This window comes from Schistocerca piceifrons, chromosome 2 (genome assembly GCF_021461385.2).
Source record: "Schistocerca piceifrons isolate TAMUIC-IGC-003096 chromosome 2, iqSchPice1.1, whole genome shotgun sequence".
Taxonomy (NCBI): Eukaryota; Metazoa; Arthropoda; class Insecta; order Orthoptera; family Acrididae; genus Schistocerca; species Schistocerca piceifrons.
Genome location: NC_060139.1, coordinates 546,258,337 through 546,280,082, shown reverse-complemented (window position 1 = coordinate 546,280,082; position 21,746 = coordinate 546,258,337).

The window sequence follows — 21,746 nt, the reverse complement described above, 5'->3', positions numbered from 1 at the left end:
CGGCCGCGGCTGGCGCCGGCTCTCCCGTGTAGCGGCAGCTCCGCCGAGGAGCGCCGCCCGCACCTGTGTGCGTGCTGCCGCCTTCACTACGCAGAACGGCGCTTCTCTGAAGTCTGAGCGGCTGCTGGAAACTTATCTGTCAAATCTGTTCTCCGAACAGATCCACTTCTCTCGTCTCGCTTTGGCAATCTAGCAACTCAAGACGTCTCCCAGTTATAAATTTCTTCTTTACATTTCGCCTGTTGCTACCGTGCATTGCGTAAGAATACAAAAAAGTACGTAGTATCTACAGGATATGTCTTCAAAGATCAGTAAAAATCATCACACGGAGAACAATGGAAGTACAAACTGCGAGGGTTACCAAAATAGGGACTGATGACCTTAGCAGTTAAGTCCCATAAGATTTCACACACCTTCGAACAATTTTTTTTTTTTGGTTACCAAAAAAGTAAGTTTCCTACAATGATAGAAAAAAAATGACGAGTCCACATTTTTCGTAGATCCAGCAGGACACAGATGTCGCAAGCAACAGTTGGCCCTGTTCGAAACCGTGCAATATCGTCGTTATTGCTGCTCAAAAAGTCTACCTTCCGTCCTTCATCCACGGAATGCAAGGAGAGTTCTGTGATAAAATTTTCGAGCGTACTAAGTAGCAACATTCCAAACTATCACTTCTCGCTAGTGTACTGATGAGACGTAGATTGTACATTGCTAGTCCAGCAAATTATTCGGATGTCACTAATACGATCAATGGTCCAGTGATTGGCTGTTCCTCATCAGGTATGGTAGCTCGTTATGGAGAACCGTTCAGCAGCTCGCGAGTTCCAGTCTCAGTCAGGCACACAGTTTTAACCTGCCAGGAAGTTTGGATTAGTCTGCCCTTCGTCACTTTCCCATGAGCGTCCGGCAAATTCGGGAACGTGAACTTTGCAGATGTTATTACTAAACGCGTCCAAACACGACTAACGTCCTGCTATTCTTTTCTTGGATGACGAAGGACAAACAACGGTAGACATCTATCGGAGAATGAATGTATATGGGGCAACACGTCTGCCGGAAACTACAGATGTGGAATGGGTGCTGCTGCTTCATGATAACGAACGTTCTCGTATCGCAAATGCCGTAATGCAGAAGATACGTCAACTCAAGTGGCAGACACTCGAGCACCCGTCCTTTAGTCCTCTCCCCGTGCGATTATCACGCCTTTGGTCCCTAAAAAAAGGTCCTTGAAATGTCGACGAATCCTGTCGGGCGAGGATGTGCAGCAGGCAGTTAAGAATTTCTTCACGCAGCGGAACACGGTGTTTCATCAGACAGGTGCGTTCAACCTTGAGTATCGGTGAGATGATTGCCGTAATGGTAATGGCGATTTTGCCTTGATTCGCGTGCCGATTTGCTCTTGCTGACAACGGATCTCGCATCTATTTGAGTAGTGGACGTAGCAGCACTGTGTGATCAAGATTCACTTTCCCGTGTGTGCGCTTTTCTCTGCTAAAACCTATTTCCCTACAGACGGAACGCTCAATAGTCGCTATGGTTACCTGTGAGCTGCGGCGACTCACTACACTGCAGTTGTGCGAAATCGTGAACACAAATTTGCCGTGAACTTGTGGACTGGCACAGTCAGTGACCTGTTAATGGGTTACTATCTGTTTCATTTTCGATTAACTGCTAGAGTACGCACTTAGTTTCTGAGAGACACTCTCCCCTTGATGTCGGAGAGTATGGCAGTTGATACCCATGTAGAAGTTAGAGGACGTCATTCTGAACAACTGCTCTAAAGGTAGCGTCTTGACCAATTGTGGCCGGCCGAAGTGGCCGAGCGGTTCTAGGCGCTACAATCTGGAACCGCGCTACCGCTACGGTCGCAGGCTCGAATCCTGCTTCGGGCATGGATGTGTGTGGTTTCCTTAGGTTAGTTAGGTTTAAGTAGTTCTAAGTTCTAGGGGACTGATGTCCTAGGAAGTTAAGTCCCATAGCGCTCAGAGCCAGTTTTTTGACCAATTGTGCTGGTAAATAAATTACTACAAAAATACATGTACTTGAATTGTTATCATTGTCAGCAAGACCAACAGTATATTTTCGTTGAAATATTCGACTCAAATGTTTCTGGATGATGATTTGCCACCTCAAATTAACACATGTGCCTCTCTTCATTTCTGAAAGTTTGTACATGTCGGATTCATATACTGTTTAAAACGGCACCACAAACGTTCGAGGCATAAGATTGAGGGAAACTGAAGGAGAACCGTAGAGTGTACGTAGGGGAACAAATTGAGGGTAGGAACCAAAGCTCAGAAATTTCATCCACTGATGCTACTGACAATGACAACCTAATAGAAGCCCACTGGGCTTTTGTTGTTGATGTAGTCGCGGTAAAGTCAGATGATTAATTCAGGGGTACACGCATCACTTGGTTTTCATGCTATGTCATACATCTTAGAGTGAATTAGATGGTATGCAGGCATCAGACGTGCTGGAATGCAAGTTTTAGGCCCTTCCAATACGTCCAATTTTTTTCTTTTCTGTTAGTGTAAGGTTTTCATATGTTTTGTGCTATTGTAAATAATGTACCTTTACTGTACTCGGACAAAGATGAATGAGTGCGCTGCACGAGTAGTGAATAAGATCTTTGACTCTGCTTTTAGTTTTATCTGTGGTTCACTAATCAGTCGACGAGGAGCGCTTGGGTATTCTTATTTGACGCATCGTAACAAGCAGTTGAGTTCTTCAGAGAACGGGACCTGTTATTTGTGAAACTGTGAGAAACTATCCGAAATATTTTATTATGGAGATGAAAACTTGCTTATAAAGCTATTTCATTCTCTGCTTTAATGGAGAAGATTTTTGGAGGAATTTTTAAAGGTAACCCATGTATGCGCTAGAATAAGATGTTTGTTTGTCAAAACTATTAACTGAAGGAAATCTTTGTTCCTTAAATAACGAATAATGTTTATGATTAGTATTAATTTGATCTCTTTCTTTTCATTATGTCAAAAATTATGCAATTGATTGAGAGATCTGTAAGTTTTGTAATGAGAGAATTTATCAGTTGTTACAGTCTTCTTGTGTTGTATAGTCCTCTTTTGTGAATAATCAAAGTTTCGTTTTTCAAGAACGATTTTTTGAAAAGTACAACCCATCTTGATCATTCTTAGTAACGTTCTGAGTATTTTGTAGTATGTGCATTGCACCTGACGCCACTCGCAGCAACAGATTTTTTCTGTTAATAATCATAAAAAAGAGTAGATTATTTTTCTTTAGCTGCTACATCTGCTGATTTGTATTTCCTTTCGAGGATGTCACTACATCAGATACAAAATATCGTTCTGAACGACAGGTAAGTCACTTTTATTTCAGGGCAGATCTCATCTTCGATTCAAAAATATCAGGCGTTGTGCAAAGTAAGTAGGTCAATTTTCAGTGAACAATGTTGGCATTTTCAGAACAGTAACTTATTTTTGTGGTTATTCCAAGTCAAACACTGCACTTCACATCATGCACATTCATAATGTACGTCGGTAATGAGTTTCATTTATATAGTTTTCATTGAGTGCACGATTAGTTTCCTCTGGCAGTTAAACAGATTCATTTTCGTTATTTCAAATTATGGATTTCATTAAGTTTAAACTTTTTCAAACCACTGTACACTTGTGCAATACAGGGCGGACCAACAGTTGGTAAAGCTCAGCAGTTGAACTCGATATGTAAGGTACATGTTACACAAGGAGAAAAGATTGGAAAACAAAATATTCAGTATTCACACACACAGACAATTTTTTAAATTGAAGACTTGCATTAAAATTATCCTGAATAATATTTCCTAACCATCAAAACCGATTGTTTTGCGGACCGCAATGGACTATTTATGTTTCCTTTTACTTGAAGGTCGTGTTCGTGTTTTCTTCGATTTATGTTAAAGAAGTTGTTGAAATTTCAGCCTTGTACACGGCCTGGTTGCTACAGTATCCAGTTGTGAAGATGGTGAAAAGTACTCTCTGGGTTGTGAGGTGTTGGTTGAGCTGTTTAGCACACCCCGAACGTGCTAAAGATACGATCCAGGTGACTACAGGGAAGGGAAGCTTCCCATAAAGTCACGCAACTTATAAGAGACAAGGTCGCGCCATGAATAACCTAGTTTTAAATGAGATTTGCTAAAGATGGCTGAATTAAGTGTGAGAGTGTGAGGAATTACACCTCATCATATTAATGAAGGGATCCATCAAACTATGAAAGGAAAATAGCGGTCACTGTAACAGATTTGTTTATTGCTATAAAATATCAAACAAAATCATTTACCTGCTGAGTCAAGAATGCAAACATTTAATAAGTGACCAAGGAATTGCAAGTACGAATAATAGCCTTACCACAGATGGTTGGAAACATAAAAGAATGATATGACACTATGTCACGAACAGAGCCAGTGACTGTCAATAGGGTTAGTGATTTAAACAAAGGACCCAGAAATGCACATGGTGGTTGCAACTAGCAGGCTGTGAAAATGCCTGGAATTTGTCATTTCAGCTCTAAATCAGAGATATCTCTCTATACAGCCCTCTCTCAATCATCTGCAGCGCCCCCGAAGCAAGTGTGTTCACTTACATCTCCGGAAAACAACTGTGAGCTAGATGGCGTCCCTGAAGCACGTATGTCCTCCGAAACTTAGCAGGTTCTGCCAGCGTCGGAATCTTGCTGACGAGCTGCAGCAGACTTTGCGGGTACCGACCAACAATAATTATATAAACAAGTTTAACAATTTCCTATTCTTGTGGATTTGTCGCAGAACGTTTCAGGAAAAGTCTTGAGTACATAGGAAATAAATATCCAAATTATCCATTAGTTAAAGGGGAGACTTTAATCTGGCTTCCACTGACTGAGAAAATTACACGTTTATCACAGGTGGAGAAGCAAAGACTCGTGTGAAGTTATTCTAGGAGCGCTCTCAACATACAATCTTGAGCAATTGGTCAGAAAACCAACTTGAGGTGGGAACATATTAGATATCTTGGCGACAAACAGATCTGATCTTTTTCAGGAAGTAAATCTAGAAGAAGGTATTAGTGACCATAACGTCGTTATGGCTTCTAAGTCAGTGGAAGTTGCTAAAAAGCCAAAGAAACAGCGTAGAGTTTTCTTGTTTGGGAAAGCAAATAAAAGTGTCATTAATGAATATCTTTATAGTCAGCTCCAAGCATTCACCGCGGGACACAAAGATATTGAGCATCTTTAGTCGGAATTTAAAGGTATTGTCCACCACGTGCTAGAGAAATTTGTGCCTAGCAAAAGTAAAGGGTAGAGAGAGGATCCACCTTGCTTCAACACACATATTAGGAAGTTGCTGAGAAAGCAGTGAATTTTGCACAGTCGTTTTAAACGTAGTCACTGCCCCGATGACAAACAGAAATTATGCGAAATGAAAGCAGCTGTCAAAAGGTCAATGAGAGATTCTTTTAACGAATTTAAAGCAATATTTTATCTGCAAATTCTAAAAATAACCCCAAAAAATTTTGGTCGTACGTAAGGTCTATGAACGCTACAAATAATTCATTACTTTCTCTTGTTGACAGTACGGGTGATGTAACGGATGGTGATTAACAGAAGGCGGAAAGTCTAAACCTAGCTTTCAAAAACTCGTTTTCGGTAGGGGACAGCAGCACCATTCCCCCTTTCAATTATCGAACAAACGCAGTGATGGTTGACATAGTGTTTAGTGTATCTGGGATTGTAAAACAGTTAAGATCCTTAGACGCCAGGAAGGCATCTGGCCCAGACGGTACCCCGTAAGATTTTATGTTGACTATGCTACAAATATAACGCCATTCTTATCCATCACCTATCAGAAATCATTGGAATAGCGGAAAGTTCCACGGGACTGGAAGAAGGCCCAGGTCATAGCAATCTATAAAAGGGGTAGAAAATCGGATGCACGTAATTACCGGCCAATTTCACTGACGTCGATTAGTTGTAGAATCATGGAACATATATTGTGTTCAGACATAATTACCTTTCTAGGCTCTGAGAAGCTCATCTGCAGAAACCAGCATGGTTTTAGGAAACAGCGGTCATGCGAGACACAGCTGGTCCTCTTTGTGCATGATATACAACAGGCTCTAGATACCGGCTTCCAGGTTGATGACATATTCCTCGACTTTCGAAAGGCGTTCGACTCAGTTCCACACTGGCGATTGCTCCGAGAAGTGTGCGCTTACGGTCTATCCGATGACATATGCGGTTGTATAGAAAGTTTTCTAACAGACAGAGAGCAGCATGTCGTTCTGAATGGGGAGACTTCAAGAGAAACAAGCGTAACATCAGGTGAGCCTCAGGGCAGCATAGTAGGTTCGCTGCTTTTTACGACTTACATAAAAGATCTGGTTGATGGTACTGACAGCAGCATTAGACTGTTTGCCGATGATGCTGTAGTCTACAGGAAAGTAGTATCATATGATAGTTGTGAACAAATCAATGAGGATTTGTAGAAAATAAATGCGTGGTGTAATGACTGGGAGTTACCTCTCAATACTAGTAAGTGTAACCGACTGCGTCTAATAAAGCGAAAATCCCTATTAATGTACGAGTACAAAATAAATGACCTGTCTTTGGAAGTGGTAACATCTGTCAAGTATCTAGGCGTGTCTGTTCAAAATGATCATAAATGGAACAATCAGATTACGCAAGTAACGGGTAAGGCGGACTCTACAGGTAGACTTCGGTTTATTGGTAGAATCCTGCAGCGATGCAATCATTCAACAAAGGAAATTGCTTACAATACTTTAGTTCGACCAGTGTTGGAGTATTGTTCGTCAGTATGGGAGCCTTACCAGTTGGGTCTGATTCAAGAGATTGAGGAGGTCAATGAAGAGCGGCAAGGTTCGCGACTGCTACATTTAGCCATCGTGAGAGCGTTACAAATCTCATAGAAAGTTTGAAGTGAGACACACTTGCAGATAGACGACGCGCTAAACGGAAGGGGCTGCTCACTAAATTCCAAAATTCGATCTTCGCCGAAGATGTGGAGCATATATGATTACCACCAACTTTCATATCGCGGCAATCACCATTCAAAGATAAGGGAAATTAGAGTTCGTACTGAGGCTTTCAGACAGTCGTTTTTCCCTAGCGCGATCCGCGAGTGGAACAGTGGGGGGGAACAACATGACTTTGGCGCGAATAGTGCCCTCCGCCACACACCGCTTGGTGGGTAGCGGAGTGTATATGTAGATGTAGAACAATGATATTTCACTTGCGACTAAGTCCACAACACACATTCGTTACGCTAGGAGGTGCGTTACCATAGATTTTGTATCGTGTTTTCATTAAAATGATGGTCTCTCATACAAGCACTGTACGACTAGATACCGATCTGGGCTGAAGCGATTGATGCTGCCATAGACAGCAGCTCTGTATACTAAACGACCTGAGTTCCCAGCGTTGGCTGGTTACGTTTTTACTTCATTCTCCTATTAATTGCCGGCCGCGGTGGTCTCGCGGTTCTAGGCGCGCAGTCCGGAACCGTGCGACTGCTACGGTTGCAGGTTCGAATAATGCCTCGGGCATGGATGTGTGTGATGTCCCTAGGTTAGTTAGGTTTAAGTAGTTCTAAGTTCTAGGGGACTGATGACCACAGCAGTTGAGTCCCATAGTGCTCAGAGTCATTTGAACCATCCTATTAATCCGTTTCCTCCTTCCCCTTTTTTTCTGTCCATATTATCCTCCAATTCCTATCCATATCCTCCTCCCTCCTCTCTCTGTCCATTTGCTCCTTCCCCCTCTGTCTTCTCCTCACCCCCTCGAAGTCCGTCTCCTACTCCCGTCATCCATCCTCTTCCTCGACCCTCTATCCATCTCCTCGTTCTCCTCTTTCTGTCCATCTCCTCTTTCTCTTTCATCTCCCTCTCCATTCGCTCTGAGCCAACCTCTTCTTCTTACCTTTCTTCGTCCATCTCCTCTCTCTGCCCATCGCCTCCTCTTCCCTTTTTGTCCACATCCCCTTTCCCCTCTCTCTGTCCCTCTGTTACTCCCCCCTATCTGTGTCCATCCCTCCTGCTCCATTCTCTCTCCACGTGATCACGTCTATCCCGACAGGAGGTTGCTAGTTCTTACATCCACAGTATTTCTTTTCAGGTAGTAAGTAGTATTTGTACGATATTTGATTCAAAGCGATCTAGGGATTATGTAGCTACTTTTTACCTATGGCTTTGCCCGCTTACTCACATTTCACATACACTGAAAAACCAAAGAAACTGGTACAGCTGCCTAATATCGTGTAGGGCCCTCACGAGCACGCACAAGTGCTGCAGCACGCCGTGGCATGAACTCCACTAATGTCTGAAATAGTGCTGGAGGGAACTGACACCATGAAACCGCCGGCCGGAGTGGCCGTGCGGTTCTAGGCGCTACAGTCTGGAGCCGAGCGACCGCTACGGTCGCAGGTTAGAATCCTGCCTCGGGCATGGATGTGTGTGATGTCCTTAGGTTAGTTAGGTTTAATTAGTTCTAAGTTCTCGGCGACTGATGACCCCAGAAGTTAAGTCGCATAGTGCTCAGAGCCATTTGAACCATTTAGAAACATGAATCCTGCAGGGCTGTCCATAAACTCGTAAGAGTACGAGGGGGTGGACACCTCGTCTGAAGAGCACGTTGCAAGCAATCCCAAATATGCTCAAAAATGTTCATGACTGGGGTGTCTGGTGGCCAGTGGAAGTGTTTAAACTCAGAAGAGTGTTCCTGAAGCCACTCTGCAGGAACTCTGGACGTGTGGTGGTGTGGCATTGTCCTGCTGGAATTGCTCAATGGACATGCACAATGGACATGAATGGAAGTAGGTGATCACACAGGATGCTTACGTACGTGTCACCTGTCAGAGTCGTGTCTAGACGTATCAGGCCCCCATATCACTCTAACTGCACATGCCCCACACCATTACAGAGCCTCCACTAGCTTGAACAGCCCCCTGTTGACATGCAATGTCCATGGATTCATGAGGTTATCTCCGCACCCGTACATGTCCATTCGCTTTTTACAATTTGAAGCGACACTCGTCAGGCCAGGCAACATGTTTCCAGTCATCAACAGTCCAATGTCGGTGTTGGCGGACGCAGGCGAGGCGAAGATCTTTGTGTTGTGCAGTCGTCAAGGCTACACGATTGGGTCTTTGGGTTCGAAAGCCCATATAGATGATATTTCGTTGAATGGTTCGCAATCTGACACTTGTTGATGGCCCAACACTGAAATCTGCACCAATTTGCGGAAGGGTTGCACTTCTGTGACGTTGAACGACTCTCTTCAGTCGTCGTTGGTCCCATTCTTGCAGGATATTTTTCTCACCGCAGCGATGTCGGAGATCTGTTTTTTTACCGGATTCCTGGTATTCACGGTATTTTTTACCGGATTCCTGGTATTCACGGTACACTCGCAAAATGGTCGTGTTGGAAAATCCTTACTTCATCGCTAGCTTGGAGATGCTGTGTCCCATCGTTCGTGGGCTGACTATAACACTGCTTTCAGACTCACTTAAATCTTGATAACCTGCCATTGTACCAGCAGTAACTGATCTAACAACTGCGCAGACACTTATATAGGCGTTGCCGACCGGAGCACCGTATTATGGCTGTTTACATATCTCTGTATTTGAATACATGTGTCTATTCCAGTTTCTTTGGCACGTCAGTGTATATTTCACATATAATTAACAAATTTTACACAAATTTGTACATATACCCGTAGTTCACCTTTATCTCTTGCGAATTTCGCCCTGCAGTTTTATGTTGAGGCAGATCAGTGTTTATGACGTTATACCTCATGAACAATGTGTCGTAAAGTGTTATAACGTTGTAGATACATTCAACGGCATATGTGGATACTATCTGCAAAATATGCTGTGAGTATAGTTAGTAGCAAAGAACTTATAAATTTAAATGGTATACATGATGAGACAGTTTTTCACGCATCTCAGTGTTTATGACGTTATATCTGCTGAACTATATGTCATACAATGACGTAATTTTACAGAAACAGTCATTGGTATATGTGAATACCGTCCGTAAAACGTGTCACGAATGCAGTTAGTAGTAAAGAAGCAATAAATTAAAACGTCATGCTTGAAGCGACAGTTTTTCTGCACGGATAGGGAAAATGTAGTAAGTGAAAAATTTGTTTTTTTTTTTTCATCAATTTGCGGGCTCTATCACCGAGATCAAGTTTCGAAAAGGTTTAAACTTATGTGTAATGTTTGTTGCAAGTCACTAAGTGCTCTCATGCCCGAATACTGGATGAACAAAGTCTGGTATTCGCGCTTCTTTCTGACCAGCCTTTGTGAGACGGGTGGTTCTTGCCTCTACAGCAATTCTTTTTAGACAATGAGTGATACGTGAACCAAGGTTGATTGAAATAGATCCAGTGGTTTAGGAGGAGGTGCAGGACATACGTACGTATATACATTCGAGTACATATATGCATACACAGAGACATACACACATACATACATACGTTTTTAAAATATATAGTGAGTTTGCATCCTGTATACCCTAAAATAATCTACAAATTCAGTTCTAGAGTTTTCTCCTGCTCTACTCTACATGTCCGATAAGTAAAATTTCGATTTTTGTTATCCTTCCTGATATGCACCTTTAAAAATGGATTGAAGTTCAGGGTTTAACGTCCCGTCGACATCGAGGTCATTACAGAAGGAGCACAAACTCAGATTATTTCAACGATGAGGAAGGAAATCGGGCGTACCTTTTCAGAAGAACCATCCTGAAATTTTCCTGGAGTGATTTAGGAAGTTCACAGAAAACCCAAATCAAGATGACCGGAAGCGGGTTCGAACCGTCGTCCTACCGAATCCGAGTCCAGTGTGCTGACCACTGCGCCACCTCGCTAGGTGCACCTTTAACAGTCAGCTGTCTATTTTGTGACCTGTTAATTTTTTTAGAGTTTCAAATTCAAGTTCTTTAGTAATCATTGTACTTTGGTGAGGGACATGAAGAGGAGCTGTTAATGTAAAACTTACAATGTTATGAGTAATCGAAATTACGTGTAACGGCAAAATTACTTTTTTAAATATCTGTTATTCAGGAACTTCTTAAAAAAAGGAAATTGCCGGTGTACCTGCTCCAGGTCAATATTATTATATGAAGATAGTAACTATTCTCGAAAGAACAGACACCATTGATGACCGTGCAGCTTTTCTAGAATAAATGATAATTAATTGAAGCCCTCAGCTGCCGACAGGTGTTGTTGATATACGTTGATGGGGACGGCTGGAAATGTGTGCCCCGATCGGGACTCGAACCCGGGATCTTCTGCCTTCATGGAAGACGCTCTATCCATCTTTTTTTGTTGTTGATCGTTGTGTTTGGTCGTTGCGGACGTCACATGAGATCCGTTCATGTTTGTTTTGTTGATCCTTCCACTCAGTTTTTTGTTACAGAGGCCAACCAGCTCTCTGACCGAACACGCTGAGCTACCGTGCCGGCTCCACCTGAGCCACTGAGGACCCAGATGAACAGCGCGACTGCAGGGATTTACCTCTTGCACGCTTCCCGTGAGACCCACATTCCCAACTGTCCACAATCTACATTCGTAATGTACCTAATAGACATTTGCCCATCCATTCATTACTCGCGCACACTAAGGTGACGATTCCTGTAAGAGTTCGGGCAACCTGTGCGCATTCTCACAGACAAAGGTCAATGGCTGGGTAGCCTTTAACTATATATATATATATATATATATATATATATATATATAGTAACTGTTCTCGAAAGAACAGATACCATTGATGACCGTGTAGCTTCTCTAGAATAAATGATAATTAATTGAAACCCTCAGCTGCCGACAGATGGATAGAGCGTCTGCCATGTAAACAGGAGATCCGGTGTTCGAGTCCCGGTCGGAGCACACATTTTCAGCTGTCCCCATCGAGGTATATCAACAACGCCTGACGGCAGCTGAGGGTTTCAATTAATTATCATTTAAATATTATTGCTTTCTCACGGTCAACCTGATCTGTTTCTTCCTTCTAATTTATATGTACAGAACGACGGATTCTCCATTTATTCCCTATGTACATATTCTCGCCAGTTTTTACACATTTCGTGTGACAGTTAAAAACAACGAGAAAACCTCGAGTTGTGGACTGGAGCGTGGTGTTATCAGTGCTGTGTGCTGGCAGACACAGGTAGCACGGAAAGGCTGCTCGATTGGAGCGGTGGGTATACCGGCGCCTGCACGAAGCTCTTCATGGTATGTGTCTGTCTCAACTGCATCTCATGAAACACTGTACGACAGCTGTCACAGCCACTAAAAGCGTTACGGTAATGCAGCGATGAAGGAGTCTGAAAAATAGGGTGAAGTTAGTCCTAACGTTTCCTCACCTAATTGTCGTAGGCATGTTCCGTAGTCCATGTTGCATGAACGCCCGCCACTCGTGCAATATGTGAGGGATAATCTTCGGTTGCACTAGAACTATCGTACAGTTAGTGGTCCTGCGGCGGCGCTGGGGGACTTGGGAGATGAAAGTCGGCTCTCTCGGTACGGAGGACGGTAAATCACGCGGCGCTGGCCGGGGTCGGGACAGGGTGGGAATGGGCGGGCAGAGGGCGTCCGTCCACACCACGCCAAGGCGCGAGTCGCCCATAACTCAGCGCGCCCTTCCCCTGCCTCCGGATCCCTGCCCTTTGACCCTCTAAGGGCTGTGAGGCGGCAAGTCTCCAGGTGATCGATGTTACGACCCCACACCATTTCCGATCTGTGTCGACAGCCAGATTATCGATCGACACAAGAACTGTGCCACTATCTGAGGTAATTTATAATGGCTATCTCGACACGTTTTTAATTTAATGTGCGTTTTAACGTATGGGCAAATTTTAGGGGTATGGAATATAAATCAGGGAGCTCTATTGCGCACTTTCCGCTGTATGCGTTTAACTGTGTTTTCCTTGTCAGTTTTCGGTAGTCAGGCCTGCTGCTACATTAACTATTTGTTTTGACATATGTGAAGTGAGACAAAAAATATGAATATCGTCCGTCAATAGTACTTTAAAGAAATAACCTTTGCTGTCTGTAAAATATTACGAGTTCAGGTATAAGATGTTACAGAAACAATATCATAACAAATCCACTTCGTACAACTACATCTAGACGCGCGGGGCATGGGTGTGTGTGTTTGTCCTTAGGATAATTTAGGTTAAGTAGTGTGCAAGCTTAGGCAAAAATGGTTCAAATGGCTCTGAGCACTATGGGACTCAACTTCTGCGGTCATTAGTCCCCTAGAATTTAGAACTAGTTAAACCTAACTAACCTACGGACATCACACACATCCATGCCCGAGGCAGGATTCGAACCTGCGACCGTAGCGGTCTCGCGGTTCCAGACTGCAGCGCCTAGAACCACACGGCCACTTCGACCGGCTGTAAGCTTAGGGTCTGATGACCTTAGCAGTTAAGTCCCATAAGATTTCACACACATTTGAACATTTTGAACAACTACATCATACTCTGCAAACCACCTAACGGTGTGTGGTGGACGGCAATTCTGGTACCACTAACTGAGATCCCCTACTCTGTTCCGCACGCGAATGGCGCGTGGAAAGAATGTTTGTCGGTAAGTCTCTAATTTCTCGAATTTTCTCGTCGTGGTCATTACGCGAGATGTGTAAGGGACGAAGTAATATGTTGCTCGACTCTTCCCAGAAAGTGATCTCTCGAAGTTTCAGCAGTAAGCCTCTCCGTGATGGACAACGCCTCTCTTTTAACATCTTCCAGTGGAGTTTATTGAGCAACTCTCTATCGCTCTCGCGTCGACTAAACGATCCCGTGACGAAACGTGCCGCTCTTGGCTGGATCTTTCCTATCTCTTCTATCAGTCCTAGCTGGTAAGCATCCCATGTCGATGAAAAATACTCAATAAGAAGCTGCTAATAAGCCATTTCCTTCGTGGGTGAGTTACATTTTCTATGAATCTGAGTCTGGCATACGTTTTTCTACTATTTGTTATATGTCGTCATTCCACTTTAGGTCGGTCTGGATAGTTAGTCCTAGATATTTTACGGTAGATACCGTTTTCAGCAGTTTCTCATCAATAGTGTAGCTGTACAATAGTGGGTTTCTTTTCCTGTGTACACGCATTAAGTTACATTTATTTATGTTCAGCGTCAGCTGTCAGAGCATGCACCACCCGTTATTCCCCTGGAGGTGATTCTGCAAATCGATACTGTCTTTTGTCGTTGCTACTTTGTTCTAGAGAGCCACATCATCTACGAAAATCCTTAAAGAGCATCCGAAGATTTCTACTAGGTAATTTATATACATTGTAAACAGTAACGGTCCTGTCATACTTGCTCGGGGCACACCGCAAATTAGCTTTAGCTCTGTCAGTTTTATCTCGTTAAGAGCAACGTGTTGAGTTCTGTCTACAAGGAAGTCTTGAATCCAGTCGCAAATCTGATCCGATTCTCAGTAAGCTCGTATTTCTATCACTAAACGGTATTGCTTGACGTCATCAACCTGATGGCTCTGAGCACTATGGGACTCAACAGCTATGGTCATCAGTCCCCTAGAACTAGAACTACTTAAACCTAACTAACCTAAGGACAGCACACAACACCCAGCCATCACGAGGCAAAGAAAATCCCTGACCCCGCCGGGAATCGAACCCGGGAACCCGGGGGTGGGAAGCGAGAACGCTACCGCACGACCACGAGATGCGGGCCATCAACCTGAGCGCCGTTGTCTATAGCGCTACGAATGTCATGGAGGAACAGAGCGACCTGAGTCTTGCAAGATCTCTCTTTGTGGAATTCATGTTAATTTTTACAGAGAAGATTTTCGTTCTCCAAAAAGTCAAAATTATTGTGCGTGAAATATATTTTCTAATTGTAGAACAGATTGACGTGAACGATATAGGTAATTCTGTCTTGCGGCCCTTCTTGAAAACAGGAATGATCTGCGCTTTTTTCCAGTCGCTAAGTACCCTTCGTTGCTCCAGCAATCTGCGAAAAACTGATGCTGAAACAATATCACTGTTACCACATTAACAGACTTCATGAAAGAAATATGATTTGCAGATTTGTGTGCGTGTGCAGTGCAGTAATCAAATAGCACATACTCTTCTACGGCGTAAATTGCACTTAAAAACCGACAACTGTGGCCGAGCGGTTCTAGGCGCTTCAGTCTGGAACCGCGCAACCGCTACGGTCGCAGCTTCGAATCCTGCCTCGGGCATGGATGTGTGTGATGTTCTTAGGTTAGTTAGGTTTAAGTAGTTCTAAGTTCTAGGGGACTGATGTCCTCAGATGTTAAGTCCCATAGTGCTCAGAGCCATTTGAACCATGTGCACTTAAAAACATCTTTTCACCCCATACATTGTCAAAAATCTTTAATTTCGTTGCTTAGATGTGTGTAAGTCTGACAATCAATGACACACTATCTGATAAAGAGGATCCGGGCACTTATCAGTGGACATTTCTACGGGGTGTATCCATCCTTTGACTTTACGACTGTTGGAATTCCGCTGGGGACACTTTAAATGAGGTGTCTGAATGTATGCGGACGAATAGCGACCCATTCTTCCGCAAGAGCCGAAACCAAAGAAGGATGGAATGAGAAGCGAAATTGACGTTGTATAACTCATCCGAAACGTGTCCCATTTGGCTGAAGTCGGGCTCTGTGCTGGACAGTCCATTTTAGGAATGTTATTATCTGCAAACCATTGCCTCACATATGCGTCTTTATAACAAGGGTCACTCTCATGCTGATAGAACAATCACCGTCTACGAACTGTTCCTCTCCTGTATGCATAACATAATGCTGTAAAATGTATTGATATCGTTCTACCTTTAGTGCCTTCTTAAGAGCGATAAGGTCACCGCACCCTAATCATGAAATACACCGCCTCCTCCCTACTTCACTGTTAGCTCTGCACGTGGTGGCAGGTAACGTTCCCCAGGCATTCCACAAACACAAACCCATCCATCCGATTTACACAACGTTTCGCTGGATTCATCACGCCGAAACACTCGTTTCCAGTCATCCACTGTCCACTTGTGTCGCTCTTTACACCACTTCAAACGTCGCTTAGCACTGACCACAGAAATGCGTGGCTTATGAGGAGCTGCTCGACCACTGTACCCTACCCCACTCTTCTTAACTCCCTACGGACAGTCATTGTGCTGTCTGAACAGCTGGTAGCGTTTTGGAACTCATGAGTGATTAATTCCGCTAATTTGGTGCAATTTTTACAGCCGCCCTCCGAAATGCTTGTCGGTTGCTGTCTGTCAGTACATATGGTATGTCTGCCCTTGGCTTAGCTACAGTTGTTCCTTCGCGTTTGCACTTCACAGAATCACAGTCACATCGCCAGCAGTGGATTTGTTACTCAGGTTACAACAAGTGATTAGTCCACATTCGAAGTCAACCATTCTGCAGTTACTGCACCTCTACTGACAACGCATTACTTCCCGACTCCTTTTTCTACTGTTGTAAGAAGGCTGTTTAGGTTTTTATGTTGGTAACGTCACGTAGCGCTCTGTATGAAAAACACTGGCTGTGCTGTGTGCAGTCTGAGGCTGGTTGGCATTGTTGGAATATTTGCTATTGTAGCGTTGCGCAGTTGGTAGAATGGTTGAGATACTCGATTCGGTAAGACAATCGTTCGAATACCCGTCCGCCCATCGAGATTTAGGCCTCCGTGGCCTAAATCCCCTCACGCAAATGCCAGAATGGTTCCTTTGAAAGCGACATCCTCAAATTCTTCTCCTAATCTCAGCTTGTGGTTTGTTTGTGATAACATCGTCGTCAATGGGACGTTAAAATCTGATCATCGTTTTATCCTTGGATGTTGTTAGGCTGATATTCCTTCTTTCTTCTGGGTCACGATCGGAGTAAAAAAAACTATGCTTCCACATAACAACCGGATCTCTGCTATGTTATCTTTGCAGTGATTGTACTCAGGGGGAATTCTCGAGTAATCGACAAATGCGAACTTTTTTGGCTCTGGTGGAGATGAGTTTCGGTGACCATTCGATTAGGCTTCTGACTAACAAGACCGCCTAACTCGATTGTGTTAACGACTCTGAGCGTAAGAGTACTGAAGAAAAAAATACTTCTCTCATTATACAGTAAATACACTCCTGGAAATGGAAAAAAGAACACATTGACACCGGTGTGTCAGACCCACCATACTTGCTCCGGACACTGCGAGAGGGCTGTACAAGCAATGATCACACGCACGGCACAGCGGACACACCAGGAACCGCGGTGTTGGCCGTCGAATGGCGCTAGCTGCGCAGCATTTGTGCACCGCCGCCGTCAGTGTCAGCCAGTTTGCCGTGGCATACGGAGCTCCATCGCAGTCTTTAACACTGGTAGCATGCCGCGACAGCGTGGACGTGAACCGTATGTACAGTTGACGGACTTTGAGCGAGGGCGTATAGTGGGCATGCGGGAGGCCGGGTGGACGTACCGCCGAATTGCTCAACACAGTACATCGATGTTGTCGCCAGTGGTCGGCGGAAGGTGCACGTGCCCGTCGACCTGGGACCGGACCGCAGCGACGCACAGATGCACGCCAAGACCGTAGGATCCTACGCAGTGCCGTAGGGGACCGCACTGCCACTTCCCAGCAAATTAGGGACACTGTTGCTCCTGGGGTATCGGCGAGGACCATTCGCAACCGTCTCCATGAAGCTGGGCTACGGTCCCGCACACCGTTAGGCCGTCTTCCGCTCACGCCCCAACATCGTGCAGCCCGCCTCCAGCGGTGTCGCGACAGGCGTGAATGGAGGGACGAATGGAGACGTGTCGTCTTCAGCGATGAGAGTCGCTTCTGCCTTGGTGCCAATGATGGTCGTATGCGCGTTTGGCGCCGTGCAGGTGAGCGCCACAATCAGGACTGCATACGACCGAGGCACACAGGGCCAACACCCGGCATCATGGTGTGGGGAGCGATCTCCTACACTGGCCGTACACCACTGGTGATCGTCGAGGGGACACTGAATAGTGCACGGTACATCCAAACCGTCATCGAACCCATCGTTCTACCATTCCTAGACCGGCAAGGGAACTTGCTGTTCCAACAGGACAATGCACGTCCGCATGTATCCCGTGCCACCCAACGTGCTCTAGAAGGTGTAAGTCATCTACCCTGGCCAGCAAGATCTCCGGATCTGTCCCCCATTGAGCATGTTTGGGACTGGATGAAGCGTCGTCTCACGCGGTCTGCACGTCCAGCACGAACGCTGGTCCAACTGAGGCGCCAGGTGGAAATGGCATGGCAAGCCGTTCCACAGGACTACATCCAGCATCTCTACGATCGTCTCCATGGGAGAATAGCAGCCTGCATTGCTGCGAAAGGTGGATATACACTGTACTAGTGCCGACATTGTGCATGCTCTGTTGGCTGTGTCTATGTGCCTGTGGTTCTGTCAGTGTGATCATGTGATGTATCTGACCCCAGGAATGTGTCAATAAAGTTTCCCCTTCCTGGGACAATGAATTCTCGGTGTTCTTATTTCAATTTCCAGGAGTGTATTTGTCTTGGCTTATTAGTGTAAGATTTTCTTTTTTAAGTGATCACTTTGCCCATGTGCTATGAAAAGTTTCATCAAAATCTGACAATCAGTTTACTGCACACTGCGTTTCACTATACGGTGACTGTTCAGATGTGTTCTTTCCATTTCACTTTCCTGCCTCGACACGAACTGCAAGGGAACAAACACGAGAAATTTCTATCAGGAACATTTACTTTCCGCTTACTGGCGGCCGTGACACTACTTATAAGACACTTTGGGTTAATATCGGGAGGACTGGGTTCAAGTCGCGGTCTCACTATCCGAATTTACGTTTTTGTGGTTTCCTTGAATTAGATGGGTTGTTGCGTTTGCTGTTTTCCGCAACATGTATTCATTTTATAAATCCTAGCACCTTTTGCTTGCTACAACCTAATATTTACTTTGCAAATGCGATTCGCTTTTTATATTAAATACATCTTATGTCGATATTTCTCTGAAAAATATACTTTTTTTACCGATGATACCTGAAGATTGGAAACAATTCACACTATAACTTATCCATAAATGAATTTTTGTTTACTGTTACTCTTCTTTCCTGTGGACATCTGCGTCTCCTCTCATCTGATAACAGGTTAGAGACCGCAAATTCAGCACATGTTGACGTCCAGATCTTTTGACATCCTTTGTTTCACACATTTTTTCTAGTTACCTAAATGACGTCCACCTGCTAAGCTGGGTGGTACCGTGCTAACCTCTCATGCAACCGGGCGCGGGTTCGATTCCCGGTCAGGTTGTAGATTTTCTCCGTTAGTGGACTAGATGTTGTGTTGTCCTCATTATCATTTCATCCTCAACACCGGCGCGCAAGTCGCCCACTGTGGCGTCGATTGATATAAGACTTGCACTTGGCGCCCGAACTTCCCCAGTTGGGGCCTCCTGGCCAACAATGCCATACGCTCCTTTCATTTTTACCTAAATGACGTGAAACGCGTCGCTGCTGATCTGGCAAGACCTTCGGATTTATAATATGAGACCTATAAAGATTCTGTCGTTAAGAACTGTTTGTTTGTGTGCAGTTTCTCGTCTTGGTTTTTGGTGTTAGTTTTACCAAGCTATCGTTTGTTCACTTCTTGGGGGGGGGGGGGAGAGGACTGTAAGATGGATAGAATAGCTGCGAGAAAGTTCCTAAAAGACGGAGGCGTCTATGTGTTCAAATACTTGGACTTTTTGTTTAGACATTATTTGGAGGCATCAGAGAAGAATGAGAGGAAAAGACCTGTGTGGCAGATCATATATGGGGATATAGTTCTAAAATTTATTTATGTGAAAATTATAATGTAATGTGTCTAGAATATATAAGTATCATTTATAGAAAGAAAATCTACATTATTCCATAAAAATCCGCTGAAGATTATCCTAATGTAACATGCGAAATGTGCCTCTAAACCAGTATCATAGTGCAATATAAAAAGGCGTTTAAACTTATAAAACAAATATTTCCCGTAACAAGGTAAAAGCTGGGATGGTTTCTAAAAGCTTAAGTTGCATATTTTCCACAAAATCCCTTGAAAATTAGATCAATGTAAGAGGCGAAACGTGCCTGTAAACGAATATTATAGTGTAGCAGGAACAGGTGTTTGAACTTATGAAACAAATACTTTCCCTAGTAAGACAACTGTTGGAATGGTTATTGTGGAAAGACACGTCTTCATCGATCGAAGCTTGTGCCCAGTCTGAAACGGTCTCACGGTCGGCGGGACGTAAAACCCCAGTCTTCCGTTTGTCCTTAATGCGTAGCAGACGTGTTTCATCCTCTTTGTATTGCCAGCCTGCACTGCTGGTGCCGTAAGGCATGGTGTAGAAAGCGAGCAGAAGCCGCGTGCCGTGTGGGCGCTCCGCTATTCCCACGTGGGCGTCCGCCGTGCCCTGCCCGGCACGTGTGCCGCCGGTGTTTACCTGCCGCTGCACGTGCGGCGCTGCGTGCCGTCTACGATGACGATGACGGCCTCCCGCCGTGGAATACACCACCTCCTAGCTCTAACACTAGTGATTTACAAAGAGAACTGCATCTGATCAATTACCGTTTTTCATTTGTTGCATAAGGCTTTCGTGAATCCAAAGGTGTCTGTGCAGAACGATTTAAACTGGAACGGCCATATAAAATTAATTGTAGGAGAAGCATACGCCAACCTGAAATTCGGAAAGAGAATCCTCAGAAAGTTAGTCCGCCTATAAGGAGCAGTCACATGAAATCGAGGCAGATGGCAAAAAAGGTAAGTAAACTGTTTGTTATTTCAAAATAGTAAAAAAAAAAAAATGGCTCTCAGCACTATGAGACTTAACTTCTGAGGTCATCAGTCCCCTAGAACTTAGAACTACTTAAACCTAACTAACCTAAGGACATCACACACATCCATGCCCGAGGCAGAATTCGAACCTGCGACCGTAGCGGTCGCGCGGTTCGAGACTGTAGCGCCTAGAACCGCTCGGTCACGGCGGCCGACTCAAAATAGTCGTCAGAACTGTTAATACATTTCTCCCGCTCTGAAACAAGAAAGTCAATGCCTTCATGGAAAAAAGTTTGCGGTTGCTTACTGAACCATCATTTATCAAGGTGTGCACCTCCTCGGTCGAAGCAAATCGACGGCCGCGAATGTCTTTCTTCAGGACTCAAATAATATCTTATTCGCGTGGAAACAGATCGGGACTGTATGGAGGATGTGTAAGGTCTTCCCTGCGAAACTTCTCCAGAGTAGTCGAAATAACCTTGGCAACTGGGGGTTCGACAAAAGTATCACGCCTAAAACTCGTTCAGTGCGCTGAGAAGAACAACGAAATGTCTTGTAAGACGAAAACTAACCTTCGTACAGAAGTAGTTGTATTTCCTACACTTTTGAGTTAGTATATCCAATGTGTAAAATTCAGGTGGTATGATATCTAAAGCTCTGCTCTTTAATGCTAAAACCGAAGATGTCTTCAAAAACGCCTGTGATATTATAAAATGATTCGCTGTTAAGTTGGTTCTCCATACATTGCACTCACAAGGAAACCTCCCCATCGCACCCCCCTCAGATTTAGTTATAAGTTGGCACAGTGGATAGGCCTTGAAAAACTGAACACAGATCAATCGAGAAAACAGGAAGAAGTTGTGTGGAACTATGAAAAAATAAGCAAAATATACAAACTGAGTAGTCCATGCGCAAGATAGGCAAAATCAAGGATAGTGTTAGCTCAG